A 15,056-nucleotide genomic window follows, 5' to 3' on the forward strand; every position below is an offset into this window, starting at 1 on the left:
TTACTAGATAGAAAGGATCAGAGGAATCTGCTGCCCCAACCAAGCTTACCCTTCGAATGGGTTGAGGCCATGTGACTACTTGGGCAGTGGTGTGTCACATTCTGGGCAAGGCAGTTAAGAATAGGTGTGTCTTTGCCTCTTTTGCTCTGCTGTAGAAACTTTGGAGGTCATGTCTGGCTGGTGTAGCTATGAGATGGAGGAGGACAACCTGGACTTGATTGGTCTTTGGCTGAATAAGAAATAAATCTTCCTGGTAAGCCCATGTTACTTTGGGTCTTACTGCTTTTGTTTTAGTTACTAAACCCAGCACTATATTAATAGAAGGGATAAGTCTTTCCCTGCATTTTTTTGGAAATGCCAATTTGGCTTGCAAAAGCACACTAGAAAGTGAGTGTATGGTTTATACTAGCACTCTGCTACCATCTTTAATAAATTCTAAATTTTAAAGAGGAGCTAGCTGAGGAAGCAGAGATTTGCTCAGTGTTTTGGATTGTTTACCTGACTTTATCTAAATCTGAGTACAAGAAAAGACAAATGTGTGAAGCTGGAGATCTTGTTTCCTGCTGTATCCCTAGTCCCAATACCTGTAGATGAATGAATATACTCAGACGTCACATTGTGACAATTCATCCTGAAGATTATAACCATCTGTGATGTAGGCACTTCGTGTGTGTGTGCTATAATCACATTTCCATTTTTGAGTGATTACATGTTTAAGTTACTCAGCAAGGATTTGGGTGTTTCAGAGTAAGCAACATAAGTTGCCTACTTTCATGGGACTTATATTCTAGATGGAGGAGAGAATGTTCAATAAACAAAACTAAATCTGAGAACTGGAACTTAAATAGAAATCATTAATGTTTTACTTGAAACAGAATACCTGGTGGTCAATGACAGCCTGACCAGGTGACTTTCAGGATGGGACTGTACATCGGTAGGGAGCAGCCAGGTGAAAGTTAAAGGAATGTGCATTGCAGAAAGGGAAACCCCTGTGTGGTAGAGGTGTGGTACCCACTCACATCTGACTCGTCTCTCCTTTGGGCGCACTGGACGGTTCCACTTCCCCCACCATCTTACAGGTAGGTGGGGCTATGGAGAAGTTCTGGCTATGGAGAAAGGATATGAATAGTTCCAGAGTGGTATCAGACCTGCTGGTGCTCCCTTCCACTACAGGAAGCAGAGGCAAGCCCTGTACTGAGAACAGGGGACACCAGGGCTGAAAGCAGCCTGAGTTGCTTGAGGGTCCTGCACAGACAGCAGCAGCTCTGGAGGGCTACCTGGCTCTACCGGATGCCTTATGGGATTTGGGGCCATATACTACAGCAGCATGACCTATCCGATCCTGTCCAATGCAGGCCCTCAGGTGGGAACAAGCTTTATGCTTGATTGAAGACCAGGACAGGAGGCACATGAACACAGGAGAGAGAAGACATGTACTATAGGCCTTGTAAACCCAGGTAAGAAGTTTTGATTTTTTTCTTCATAAGAGAGGAAATCATTGAAGGGTTTTATGTGGGAAGTGGCATTTTATTATTTATAATTCTAAAAAAGTTACTCAGGCATCTGTATGGAGAATCGATAAGGAAGAAGGCAAAACCAAAAGTGGGAAGGCCATTTTGTTTGGATCAGGGTAGTATAGTGCAGATGAAAGAAACACAGGTTTCAGATGACATCAACTGGACTTCCCGATGGGTAAACAAGGCAGGAGAAGGGAATAAATGAAAGTATAGTCTTTGAGCTTAAGTCTGGAGAGATGATGTAGACAGGCCTGGGGAAGGACAAGTCTTGGGGATGGGTAGATGGGAGCCACATCACATTTGAGGTGAGTATTAGACATCCAAGTGGATATGTTCAACAGGGATTTACATATGTAAGTATAGACACTTAAAGACCAAGCAGATTTAGAGAGAAAAAGTCAGCAAAGAAATTATTTTGCCTATCTCCAGTTTTTATTTTGTGGATCTTGTTGGAGGATTATTTAATTAATAAGCATGATCTAATGAACATACATTGTATCCCAAAATTGTAACACATGCTTTATTTTCAGACACAGTAGTATTTCAAAAATCAACTATATATTGGGCCATAACACAAATCTCAGTATATTTCAAAGGGTTGGGTAGAGACACATCTCTAATCTCAGTGAACTTAAGGAACAAAAAGATGATGAGGAGGAGATATATAAGGAGCATTAGAAGCACACTGCAAAATAACTTGCAGTTCAAAGGAGGATCTATATAATAAGAATTTAAGATTATTTAAACCAGAACAACAAGAACAGATACCAAATACAAAAGTATGTAAAATGGAGTGAAAGCAGTACTTAGCTGTTTTCCTAGCTACTTGGGATAGCAGTGCCAGGAAAGCCTGGGCAAAAAAGCTGGGTATGGTGATACACCTGCCATCCCAGTGACTGAAAAGCATGAAATAGGATAGCTGAACAGGCCAGCCTGGGCAAAAAGTGAGACCCTGTCTCTAAATAACCAGAGCAAAAAGGGCTGGAAGTGTAGCTCAAGCAGTAGAGTGCCTGCCTGTTAAACATGAATCTCTGAGTTCAAACCTCAATGCCACCAAAAAAAAAAAAAAAGTCTTAGTGGATCTAGATTTTGAACTCAGGGCCACAGCGGGCTTCTCGGATTCACCTGCTGGCTTAAGCCCTCTGATATCTCCAAGGGAGTGTGGAGGGTTGGTGCACAGTGTGGCTCAGTCCCCACTACGAGGACAGAGATGAGGCCACTGTGCCTTTCTGTGTTTTAGAGCCTGCATGAGTCCAGTCCATTTGCTGATTGATAGTGGCTGCTACTCTGCAGACATGGGGTGTCACGTTAGCACAACAGGTACTTGCACAGCAACCTTAGGTGAAGCTTAAACTTTCTAATTCGTTTCTTTGAGAACCCTATATGAGGAGCTGGTGGTGTAGCATGGTGTGAGAGGACTTGTCTACTGTGTGCAAGACCCTGGGTTTGATCTCCTGCATCACCAAAAAAAAAAAAGTCCTAACCCTACATGAAAGCAGCATCATGCTGTCAGGGTTTGTGAGTGTCAGTTGGATGTGTGCTTGCTTTATTTGACCGTAATCTTGGCTTTTCCTCTGGCTAGCTTTTTGGAACTCAGCAAACTTGGTGGTTTGGTAGTAATGAAGAGCGAATGTTCCCTTAAACCTCAGGCCTAAGATTTCGTAATGGGTTTAGCAGCTGCAGGTTTTTGACGATGAGCCCAGAACACATGACAATCAGATCGAGGTCAAGGCACAGAGCTGTAAACAAGGTTGGGTAGGAGGAATGATGGATGTTTGGTGAAAATAAAATGCTGGGCAAATGTTTATGGATTGTATGCAAAGTCCGCCCATATTAAAGAGTCAGACACCATAATCAGTACCTTCTTATCTCCTTAACAAAGGATTATTTGTGCCAACAGTAGCCCAAAGAGGAGGGTCTACATAGAGTATGGAAGGAGTGTTTCCTGTGTCTCCCGCCCCTTCCTTGCTTTGTGAGTCAGTGATTGTCACAACCAGCCATCACCACCTGACCCGAATAGAAGCCAGAAACCCAGAGGACCCAATCTGTCCTGCTCCTCAGGCACTGCCCAGCGCCACTCCTTGCTCCAAGCTGTCACTGGCTCTTGCCCGGACTTCTGGATCACTCTGTTCCCCTTACATCTGTGGGTGCCCAGTACCTCCTCTGGCCCCTCCCAAACTTCAAAGCTGCTCCAGTCCTTCCCCTGGATTTTCATTGCCCTTGGGCAAATGCAGGCTTTTAACACTGCTGCATGTACTCCACAGCCCCCTTGGCCTTCACTGCTCCTCCTACCCTGTTTTTCTTTCAGTTTCTTAGCCCATGCTCCCTTTCACCACAAGACATTTGCTCATGCAGTGTCCTGGCCTGACAGCCCTACTGCATCTTTCTCCCAACCAACTCTTACTCACCTTTTAAGCAGCACCCCCAATACCCCGGCACCATGTCCTCCGGAAAGCTTTTCCAGGACTCCCTGACTGTTGTGCCTTCTCACGACACCATACGTGCACTCGACACTCATTTGTGTGACTTTCTTAAATCATAAACTGTATCTTCCATGCCAGCAGGCACCATGCTTATTTTTGTTCATCACTTGAATTCCTTGGACCTCGAAGACTCAGAGCTCAGTAGTGTCTTATAAAGAATGAACACTATTAAGCACTTTCCTCTTCCCCAGCCCTTTGAGGCACAAGGAAGGGCCAGAACACCCCAAGTTACCTGTTTTTGTCAACTTTGATAATCGCCTAGAGCGGAGGGCAATTAGTGAGATCAGGCTGCTTCCCCATGCCTAGGTGGGTCTAATTGGAGACTCTGGTGGGAATAGGACATCCTCCCACGGTCCCCAGGTTGGAAGGACGCTTGCTCCCAGTCCTGAAGACAAAAGGAACAAAGTTGAGGTAGCTGTGGAATGAGTAAGGTACTATCTGGGAGGCACCAGCTCAGTATACTGAAAGAAAGAGGTGAGTTTCTGTTGTACCTGAAGTCCTGAGTAAGCCCTGTTTGGTCAGTGACATGGCCAATTCTTGCATAGTATTTCTCGTCCTTACATCTCTTCAGGAAGGATGCTTCAATGGACCAACACCTCCTTTCTTTCGACTCAATAGATGCCACTTTCTGGCATTTCAAATTCACTAGCGTTTCCTTCTCAGGCTCCTTTGCTAAACTGCTGACTTAGGCACAGGGCTCAGGCCTCAGCCCTTCCATCCTCTCAGAGTGATTTCCTCCAGAAACGTGGCTCTAATTACCATTTGCTAACCCAGGTTTTCCTGAGCTTAGACCTCTCCGCAGACTCTCAGATTTGCATAATTGTGAACCTTCTAACCTCTCCCCTGGTTGTAGGGCTGGACCCTTCCCCATCCTCGCCAGACCCTTCCCCCATCTCCTTCCTGTTCTGTGCCCCAGGAGGTGGCCATGTGCTGTACACCTAGCACTCTGCTCCCGTGGATGGCTGTTGAGTTTGTGCAATGGGAGGCGTTGGCAATAGGTGGGAGGCGGGCTTTGCATTCTCTTATTATGGGTTAGATGTTTTCCTCTGTTGATATCAGTCCTCCCCAGCACTGACAGCTCCACTCTCTGCCTTCCGGGCAGTCCACCCTTTCTCCCCTTGTCCTTAAGGGCTAGAGATGGTAATGTCCTGTGCTGTGGCTTGTCCCAGGGTGGATTCCTCACTCGTGTCTTGTGATAGTCCCCGCATCTAGCTCTCATCAGTAATCCGGTTTAAATGTGCATCTGTTTCCTGCGTGATCCTGACTGACACGGACATCTCCAATACACCCTCCATTCCACACAGCCAAAATAAGGCTCATGTCTTTCCTAGACCTGCCAGTCTTCCTTACGAAAATGCATGGCAGGCCAGGAGCAGTGGCTCAACCTTGTGATTCTGACTACTTGGAAGGCAGAGATTGGGAGGATTGCGGTTCGAGGCCAGCCTAGGCAAAAAGTTCTAGAGACCTCATCTCAGCCAGTGGGCTGGGCATGGTGGTTCACATCTGTTATCCTAGCTACATGCGAAAGCACAAATAGAAAGGTTGTGGTCCAGGCTGGCCTGGGCCTAAGTGAGACCTATCTCAAAAATAACCATTGTGAAAGGAACTGGAGGCATGGACAAATGGTAGAACCACTGCCTAGCAAGAGTGAGGACCTGAGTTCAACTGCCACTACCACCAAGAAAACCAGATGAAAAACAAAAACAAAATACATAGCACAGGCATGTGTCCTCGTGTTTAAACCAGGAACATAAGAACCAATTCTGGTATAAAACGTGATTTTTCTGGCTTTCTATACAAAAGCTGTTCATCCGTGACCTCCAACTATGGGAATGACGATGTCTAACTCTGCACTTAGGGTTTGTTCTGTGTGCTGTTTGGTCTATCAGCAGTGAGAAAGTTCTAAAATGTATGCTGGATTTATGAATTAAGATTTGTTAGATATTAGTCTAGATGGTGGGATCTTTGCCCCCCTCTTTGAGGTAGAGTCTTACTATGTAGTCCAAGACGGCCTCGAACTTTCCATCCTCCTGCCTCAGCCTCCCAAGTGCTGGAATTACAGGTGTGTATCACCAGACCTGGACGATCAACATTTTTTGTAACCATGTATTTAAATTTTTACTAGAAGGAAGAATCTTTTATCTCATAGTACCATACATTTAGCATAGTCTTAAGCTGCATAGAGAGGTAATTCTGAGACTGAGTATTCTATAACTTTTAATTTGATTCCTTCCAAAGTGTAAGGGATAAAGAAGTAAGGAGGAATGTTTTTGGCTCTTGAATTGTTTTTGAGCTGAATGAAGTTTGCAAAACTACTGGGAGACTTTTACATGAACAGCTGTTATGTGACCCCATAGAGGGAAATATGCATTTAAAAAAAAAGTACAAGTATAAACAAGAGGCTGAGAGGTGAAACGGAGAAGAGGAAGAGGAAAGGTGGGGACAGGACAGGGACAAGGGACTGTTTCACACTACCTCTGGGGAAGCTAAGCATTTTTCCTGATGTCTTTAAAAGAAGTTTTAGTCATTTTGGGAGAACAGATGATTGGGGCTATTTATGAATGCTGTGTTGCTAGGTGACAGTACACGAACCATCACTCACTGGCTCCAAGAACTAGCAATGAAGGGGACAAGAGGGAGTGACAGAGCCCAGGAAGGCAACAGAGGCCTTCCTTCAGGGTGAGGGAATCAGCTTTTGGAAACCCTTCCTTTTTCCCTTGTGTTCAGGGCCTGGGGCCAGCCCTTCCCCTGCTTGCATCTAAGGGCCCCTCGTTGCTAGCAGCCTTTTTCTCTTAGAACATTTGGCCCCCTGTGGGAGAAATGCAGGTTTGTTTCCTACAGAAGCCAAGTGGGAAGTCACCAGGGAGGGAACGAGAAGTCTTAAGTGTGCACAGAACAGTGTGGGGACGTGTGGGAGACCATGTGTCTGTGCTGGCATGGAGGTCAGGCTTCAAGAACAGCACCGTGAGTGAGCTGCTGTGGCCTCTTGCACCGTGTGGGCAGAGTGAGCAGCGATGGCAGAGATCATGAGGGAACCTCAAGTTCCAAATTTGTTCCCTGACCTCTTACAGAAAAGTCTGTTGACCTCTGAGTCGAGTGCAAATACCATGGTCCTAATAGATGAAAGTCTATTACATTTCCTAGCATACTTAATAACAAAATACACAAAACCTACTTTTTGTGTGAGTTGCTGTACAATGTTTAAAGATACAGTAATAGCACCAGTGCGTGTTGAACGTCTGTCCACAGATAACCACTGAAAGGCATGGCTGCTTTGACCCAAATAAATTCAACACCATAGATGAAATTATTTTCCACATGATGTGTAGGCAAGCTATTGTCCCCAAATGTCATCATTGTTTAAAGACCTTTTGTGGGTCACAGAAGTTAACTGTGTCAAAGTACTTGAATGTGTGTGTAGCCTCATGTCTGTCACTCTCTCTTCAAATGTCTCTTCTGCCCTGGTTTTCTCTCTGCTCTCCTCTATGATTCTATAAATTTATTTTTGTTTTTTTACCACACGCTGTGTGTTCCCTTTCTTTTTATCTTGTTTTATTTTTGGTGGTACTGGAATTTGAACTCAGGGCCTCGTACTCGCTGTACCACTGAGCCACGCCCTTAGTCTTCTTTGTACCTCTTCAAGCTTCAGTCTACATATTTTCTTCTCATGAACTTCCAGAGTACAAACTTTTAAAGCTGTTTTCTGTCAGATTCGCCCATTCAAATCTTTCTGACTCTTTTTTATTTGGCAGTAGTGGGGTTTGAACTCAAGGCTTTGCACTTGCCAGGCAGGCGCTCTACCACTCAAGCCACACCTCCAGTCCCTCCATGAGGTTTTACTTATGCTTTTTTTTTTTTTCAGTTTTATTGAATTATTTCATGTTTTCTAATTTCCTGCCAACATTCTCAGACTTGTCTTTTAATTACTGGAAATACTGATCATGCATGTTTTAAGTTCATCTGTAATAACTTACTGTTTGGATTCCTTGTGCATTTGTATCTATCATGTGTTTTCTTTTTCCTGATGTTCACTTGTGCCTAATCGTTCTGCTCTGAGATCTTGATGCTGAGGAAATATTCTCACGCTCTGGGTTGTATGACCCTCCTCCAAGAAGATCCGCTTTTTGCATAAGCAGGTGTCTAAACTAGAGGTCATAGCAGCTGCGGGCCACCTTAATTCAAATGGAGATTGAAAGGATCTGAAGCTAACTTTGAAGTCTTTGAGAAGAGTGATGTACTTTAACTCACCTTATCCTAGACTTTAGTGCCTAAAATATTTCCCCAAGCCTCCTGTGATTTGTGTTCCCCTTGTCCTGTGAAAGCTCGTTCAGCCTTTCAGCGTTAGGTTTTGACTGGCAATTGCTGTCAAAGGAAGGCAGCTGGGCTGTGGCACTTAATCTAGAGCAGCCCTGCTTTTACACACAATTCCTTACCTCCTTCCTCTCCAGTACTTTTAAATGGACTAGATTTTTCGTTTTGGTTTCATTTCTGTAAAAGTCTTGCATAGGAAAATACTTTTGACACAGCCCAGTCCACCAAACAGGATGCAAAACTCCATTGAAAGAGAAAGATGAAGTCCGAATTTTTTGTTTTGGTGAAAGATGACTTGCACCAAATTTTCTATTTTCTCTCATGCCTTATACTTACTGATAGTGCATGCTCCCTTGGAGAGGATTAAAAACATCCTGGATCTATCTATTCACTCAAGGTGAAGTTTAACAGTGAGTTTTAAGTAAGACAGAAACCAGTTTTTTTTTTTTTTTTGGTGGGTCTTTGGTTTGAACTCAGGGCTTCACGCTTGCAAAGCAGGTGCTCTACTGCTTGAGCCAAACCTCCAGCCCACTTTGCTCTGGTTATTTCTGAGACAGGATCTCACCAACTATTTTCCTGGGTTTCCAACTTCTATTCTCCTGAGTTCAGCCTCCCAAGTAGCTAGGATGACAGGCTTGAGCCACCGGTGATCGGCTAGGAACCAGCTTTTAAAGAAATTTGTGCTAAGGAGGGTCAAATTTGCAAAGAAGTGAGTGTAAGACATTTGCACCAGTTTACAATTTCATTGTTGCCAATGGTATCAGGTTAGCATTTATAAATTCTCCCATCTGCACAACAGCTAACTCTATTTAAATGTTTCTAGCTGAAAGAAAGATCCAGTGAGTCTTCCAAGCTACTTTCTAAAAATATGAAAATGTAGCATCTTCTATGTATTTGCTGAACAGTAGGAGAGAAATCTCTCTAACCCAGTTCTCCCCTCTACCCTGTCTCCTGAAACTCTTTGCCTAATTGGTCATTGAGATTTAAAGAAATAAGAGCTGTGGTTTAGTAAGCATAGCCAGAGATAACTTGTTTCATTTGGGCTCAAGTATCTTTGTGACGTTTTTCTAATTACAGCAGTGATTAACATCAAGTATAAAAATAAGCTGAATTAGGACCAGGCGCTTAAAGCCTATTCTGTGACTTCCTCATATTACACATTTTAAAATGAAACAAACAGTGATTGTTTTTACTGTTTTAGCAAAGTTTATTTTAAAGTATTTTATCTCTTTTTTTCTTTTTTGGATGTTACTTAGAAAGCACACTATGTGTAAGTAGCGAAGTATATATAAGAATGCAAATATTAGGAGGAACACTTCAATATTAGCTGGTGAGTATATGATCGAACTTTGACTGCTGCTGCTTAGGGAATGTAGCAGAGGCCGGAGCATACACTAAAGAAAAAAAATATCAGTGTTTTTATTTCAAAGACAAAAGAAAGTCAGACTGTTAAAAAAACAAAACAAAACAAAACAAAAACACCCAGCAGGGTTAGCTGTCCTTTGCATTGCAGAGCAGTGGAGTTCCTGCATGATTCATCTACTTATCTTTATTTACAGCTGGTACCAGGTTTCCCTCCTGGGGGCCAGAGCCTTCCCAGCCACCTGGCGGTAGTTAGGACCAGAGTGTGAGTCCTGGGGAAGGTGTGTGAACTCGGGGAATTAGAGACATCTCATACACCCCAGCTCTCCCATCTGTGCCCAGGGCTGACAGTAGGATTTTGTTTCCTTTTGCCACTTGACAGCTGAGCACCCCTCCACTTTACAGCCATTTCCCCATGGCCACTGTGGGAAACCCCTATGAAAGCCAGTGCCTCTGAAATCTCCCTGTCCCTGTCTCCTGGCAGACAGCACAGGAGTGGTGAAGTGGCGAGGCCAGTGAGGAGTCCTAGCTGGGTACTTCTGCCACATCACCTTCCCAGCCCTGGCTCTTTGCCCTTCTTGACAGACCTGTAAGGCAGGGAATGAAGTTCCAGTCATACTCTTTCTGCTAGGTTAGCTGGAGTCACTCCTGAGGCTTTGCACCAGGACCTTTGAGATCCACCAGCTCACCATTGTCCATTCTATTTAAAAATTACCCAAGGATACTTCAAATGCTTTTTGGCAGAGCGTTAGGAATTTTAACAGCTATAGGGATTGATGCTCCATCAGGGTGCAGCCCAGTTTTGTAACTGGCAAAGTCCCTCCTGCTGTTTCTCTGTAGTCCTGTCTGCCCACTCAGTCACGTGCACACCACCCAGTGGTCAGCCTCGGTAACTGGCTACCATTGGTTCATAGTCCACATGTGCACAGCTAGGGTTAGCCCTGTCATTTCCAGAAAACTTTAGGGGGCCACTACCCCATGCTTGCTTCTCTGCAAGTTTTCAGTCATTTCTCGTTCTTGGGTTCTCCACTTTGATCCTCTGCCAGAATGCTGAGGCTTTTGTTACCCCCATTCTGCCATCCATAGGGCAAAGTGGTGAAAGGAAGTGGGGGAGGAGGAGGGAGGGAGGAGAGAGAAAGAGAGATCTTGGAAAAAGAAGGGGTCTGGGAGGAAAGAGAGAGAGACTGAGAATGAGAGAACCTAGGGAACAAAGGAGGAAGGGAGAGGGAGAGGGATCTGGGATCCCAGTTCCTGGATTGGTGAGGCTGAATCCCTTCTCCATCACTTTGGCTCCTGGTGAATTACGGCCACTATCACTGGGGCCATGGGATTGCAAGATGCAGAAGAATGGAGAGAGGGAAAAACAAAAAAGGAAGTGAGACTTCTGCTTGTGCTTTGAGTTGGGAGTTCCGTTTTCTATTCTGGAGCCAGGGCTGGATTTCTCTGAAGCTGATGCCCACGCCCCAGTTTTTCAAGACCACATCAAGTTCAGGCTGGACACACCAGCAAAGAAAAAAATGGTAAGTACCACCGGATTGGTAGTGCTTTGAATTCCGGCGTCCACCTCAATCTGGCCACTACTGTTCACCTTGCAGTCGTTAGATAGTCATTTGTACGCCGACCTGGATTTAGAGCTGCCCTTACTGGGAAACTGAGTTTTAGCAAAGAACCAAGGAGATATTGCACCTTATTTATTTTGGTTAGTTAATCTATTACCAAGTTAATTATTAACGCTAACTTTTTTTTCTGAAGTATTTATAAACTGAAAGATTTACTTAGAAACAATTGTCAGGGCCACATGTTCTTTGGAACAGAGTTTCCCAGAAATATTTTTCCTCCCTTTTCCCTTTTCAACTTCATGTGGAGCTCAGGCTGATTGACAGTTAGAATGTGCCATTTATAATGGCACTATGTTCCAGGAGAAAGTGATTCGAGGATGCCACCAGACCCCTATGTGAGCAATGGGTGTGTGTGTTGGGGATAAGGGGCTGTGATTAGTCGTGGTATTTTTCTTTCTTCTGAGTCCTCGTTGGTGAGTATGAGTCAACTAGTGTGGAGATGTGCAGAGTTTTTGTTTTGTTTGTCATTTAGGCAAGTGAAAAGAGGGCAGGAATTGGAGTCTGGAGAGTTCAGCTCTTCCCCACCACGAGTCTGGCAAATTAGATCAGAGCACATGGATCAAACAAATCCAGTCCACATGCCACCTGCAAATACATTCAGACATACATTCAGTAATAATGTACTAAAAATGGAATTAGTACATAAAGTTTTATTGGAACAGATGCACACTCATTTCTTAACATATCGCATATGGCTGCTTTTCTGCTATAATAGCAGAATTTAGTAATTGCAACAGTAACTGGTCTGCAAAGCCCAAAATATTTACACTGTGGCTCTTTACAGAAATCCCAAAGAATCAACAATAAACAGAAACTCTCCTGGAACAAATAAGTGATCATAGCAATGCTGGAGGATATGGAATGAATATGTAAAAGACAATCACGTTCCTGTATTTCAATAAAGAACAAGTAGAACTTTGAAAATAAAAACAAAGTAACGTTTGCAATAGCGCCCCCTCGTGTGAAATAATAAGTAATTCTTTTTTATAAAAGGACATGCACAAGATCTGTATGAGGAAAACTGCAAAACTGAGGAAGGGAGTCAAATGAGTGGAGCGGTATTCCACGTTCGTGGACAGGAAGCCTCAGTGTTGTCAAGTTGTCAGTTTTTTCACTTGGACTAAGGATTCAGAACAATCCCAACCAACATAGCAAGTTATTTTGTGGATATGAACAAACCAATTCTAAAGTTTACATGGAACAAAAGATCCAGGACAGTCCACACAGTATTGAAGGGGGAATGAACTGCCACTAACCGATCTCAAGACATAACAGCTTCTGTAGTCAGGATAGTATGTGTTCGAAATAAAGTCAGACTGGTCCGTTTCCAAGGCGTTTAACCCTTGTTTATCAGCTTGTGGATGTTGGGGAGGGGCGACTGATAAGGGAACTGAAGTGGATGGGGTTATGTGCCAGAAAGCACCTATCACATGGAGACTTTCCCACCACAAAGGCAGATAACCACCTAAAGCCCGCCTCTAAAATCTGACCAATCCCAAGAGCATATTTCAAATAACCCAATAGGAATTAGGTGACATTGGTGAAAAGAATGTAAACCCCATAATACTCAGCCAATGAGGAACCGGGGGAGGGACTTAACACTAGACAATATAATGCTTGTATTGTAACAGCTTTTGGGGTCTCTCCTCAGGCACTCACCTTGCAAAGTCGCCATTAGTCTCACTTTCACTGTGCTCCACGTGTCTCTGAGTCCATTCTTTGAATTTGGACAGGTGAGCATATTTCTCACAGTTTGGTATGGGTGAAAGAATAAACACAATTGAATGGATTAGACAATCCAGAACTAGACTTCCCTCCAACAAATAAAGTCAACTGATTTTTAATAAAGGATCAAAACAACTGGATACCCAAGTGTAAAAAACAATGTAGACACAAATACTGTTCATAAAAATTAACTAAAAACAGACCATAGACCTAAAAGTAAAAAACAAAATTATAAAACTCCTAAAAGATAGCAGAGTTGATGGTCTAGATGACCTTAGGTTTGGTGGTTATGAAGGACAGACTGCAGGAGGTCCCAAAAGGTTACAATTAGCCAGAGAGACACTTCTCCTTCCCAGGAAATGTCTGTTTGCCCCAGACATTAAAAAAAGGCTATATAAAACCTAAATTCCAACCTGACTCATGGGGCCACTGGTTTCTGGGCCCCACTGCATACCCCCTACAGACCTTCTCTTCTCTTTTCTACAAATAAAATCTTTCTGACCTCTGCTGCTCGAGTTTGCCTGTGCTTTCAGTCTCAGAGAGGACCAAGAACCCAAACACCTGAAATTCCTGCGTGTCACCTGTGTATCAGTTGCTTTTCTTGATGCAATACCAAAGGTGTGATCCATGGAAGAAAGAACTGATAAGCTGAACTTCAGTAAAATTTTAAAAATTGTGCTCTGTGAAAAATCACTGTCAAGAGAATGAAAAGACAATATTTGAAAAGACATATCTGATAAATGACTATTATCCAAAAAATATACAAAGAGCTCTGAAAACTCAACAAGAAATCAATCCAATAAAAAATGAGCCAAAGACCTTAACAGACCTCACACCAAAGAAGATGCTTCACACCGTGTCACCAGACAGGGGCAAATTAGAATAGCAGCGGGACACCCCACACACTTATTTACAGTGGTCAAACGCAGAACAAAGACAAGGCCAAGTAGAGCTGGCAAGGGTGTGGTGGTATAGGAACCATCATCACTGCTACTGACATTACAAAATTGTAGGGCCTCTTTGAAAGACAATTGGCAGTCTCTCCCATAGTAAACAAACATACTCTTGCCTCACAAAACAGAAATCCACGAGAGGCAAAATATGCCCACAGCAAACCCACATTCAGATGTTTATAGCGGCTCCATTCATAATTGCTACAACTTGGAAGCAACCAATTTGTTTTTTTTTTTTTTCAAGTTTCATAAATTTTATTCAGAATTGGAAAAAATCTTTTATGGATACTTGGATGAAGTAAAATTTAGTTAGTTAAATTTGATGGTATATGAATTTATCACTTGATCTTTCCTGGATATGTGCTTATTTACTGTGTTGTTTGTGAAATGTTGGAATGACAAATATCCTTTAATTTTGTCTAGTATTAAGCAGGATTTATGTTTTAATTACATTTTTTTGTGTTCAATAGCCCTGATATATATTTTTCTCTTTTTTTGTTTTTCTTTTATTATTCATATATGCATACAAGGCTTGGGTCATTTCTCCCCCCTTCCCCCACCCCCTCCCTTACCACCCACTTCGCCCCCTCCCTCTCCCCCCCAACCCCCTCAATACCCAGCAGAAACTATTTTGCCCTTATTTCTAATTTTGTTGTAGAGAGAGTATAAGCTATAATAGGAAGGAACAAGGGTTTTTGCTGGTTGAGATAAGGATAGCTATACAGGGCATTGACTCACACTGATTTCCTGTGTGTGTGTGTTACGGAAGCAACCAATTTGGCTAGGTGAGATTGGTAAATAAATTGTAGGTTCAAACAATGGAGTATTATTCAGGGCTAAAAAGAAATGAGCTCTCCAGTCATGAAAAGACAGGACATTAAATGCATATTACTAAACGAAGTCAGTCTGAGAAGGCTCCATTCTGTCTGATCCCAACTCTACGGCATTCCATAAAAGGTGAAACGTTGAGGACAGCAAACAGATCAATGCCGAGGCTGGGGTGACATGGAGATGAAAAAGCAGACTCCAGAGGACATTTTGAAAGGTTTAATGTGTTTATTTTTTGGTGGTACTGGGGTTCGAACT

The 15,056-nt window shown here is 43.2% G+C and overlaps 1 long non-coding RNA gene across 1 annotated transcript; it reads left to right on the plus strand.

Moving 5' to 3' along the window:
- The first annotated feature begins 264 nt into the window (after positions 1 to 264).
- Positions 265 to 14,131, plus strand: LOC141420780 (uncharacterized). The gene is made up of 3 exons (XR_012445402.1): positions 265 to 1,079; positions 1,356 to 1,457; positions 11,105 to 14,131. It is a non-coding gene; the product is annotated as an uncharacterized lncRNA (long non-coding RNA).
- Positions 14,132 to 15,056: the final 925 nt, after the last annotated feature.

This window comes from Castor canadensis, chromosome 2 (genome assembly GCF_047511655.1).
Source record: "Castor canadensis chromosome 2, mCasCan1.hap1v2, whole genome shotgun sequence".
Lineage (NCBI taxonomy): Eukaryota > Metazoa > Chordata > Mammalia > Rodentia > Castoridae > Castor > Castor canadensis.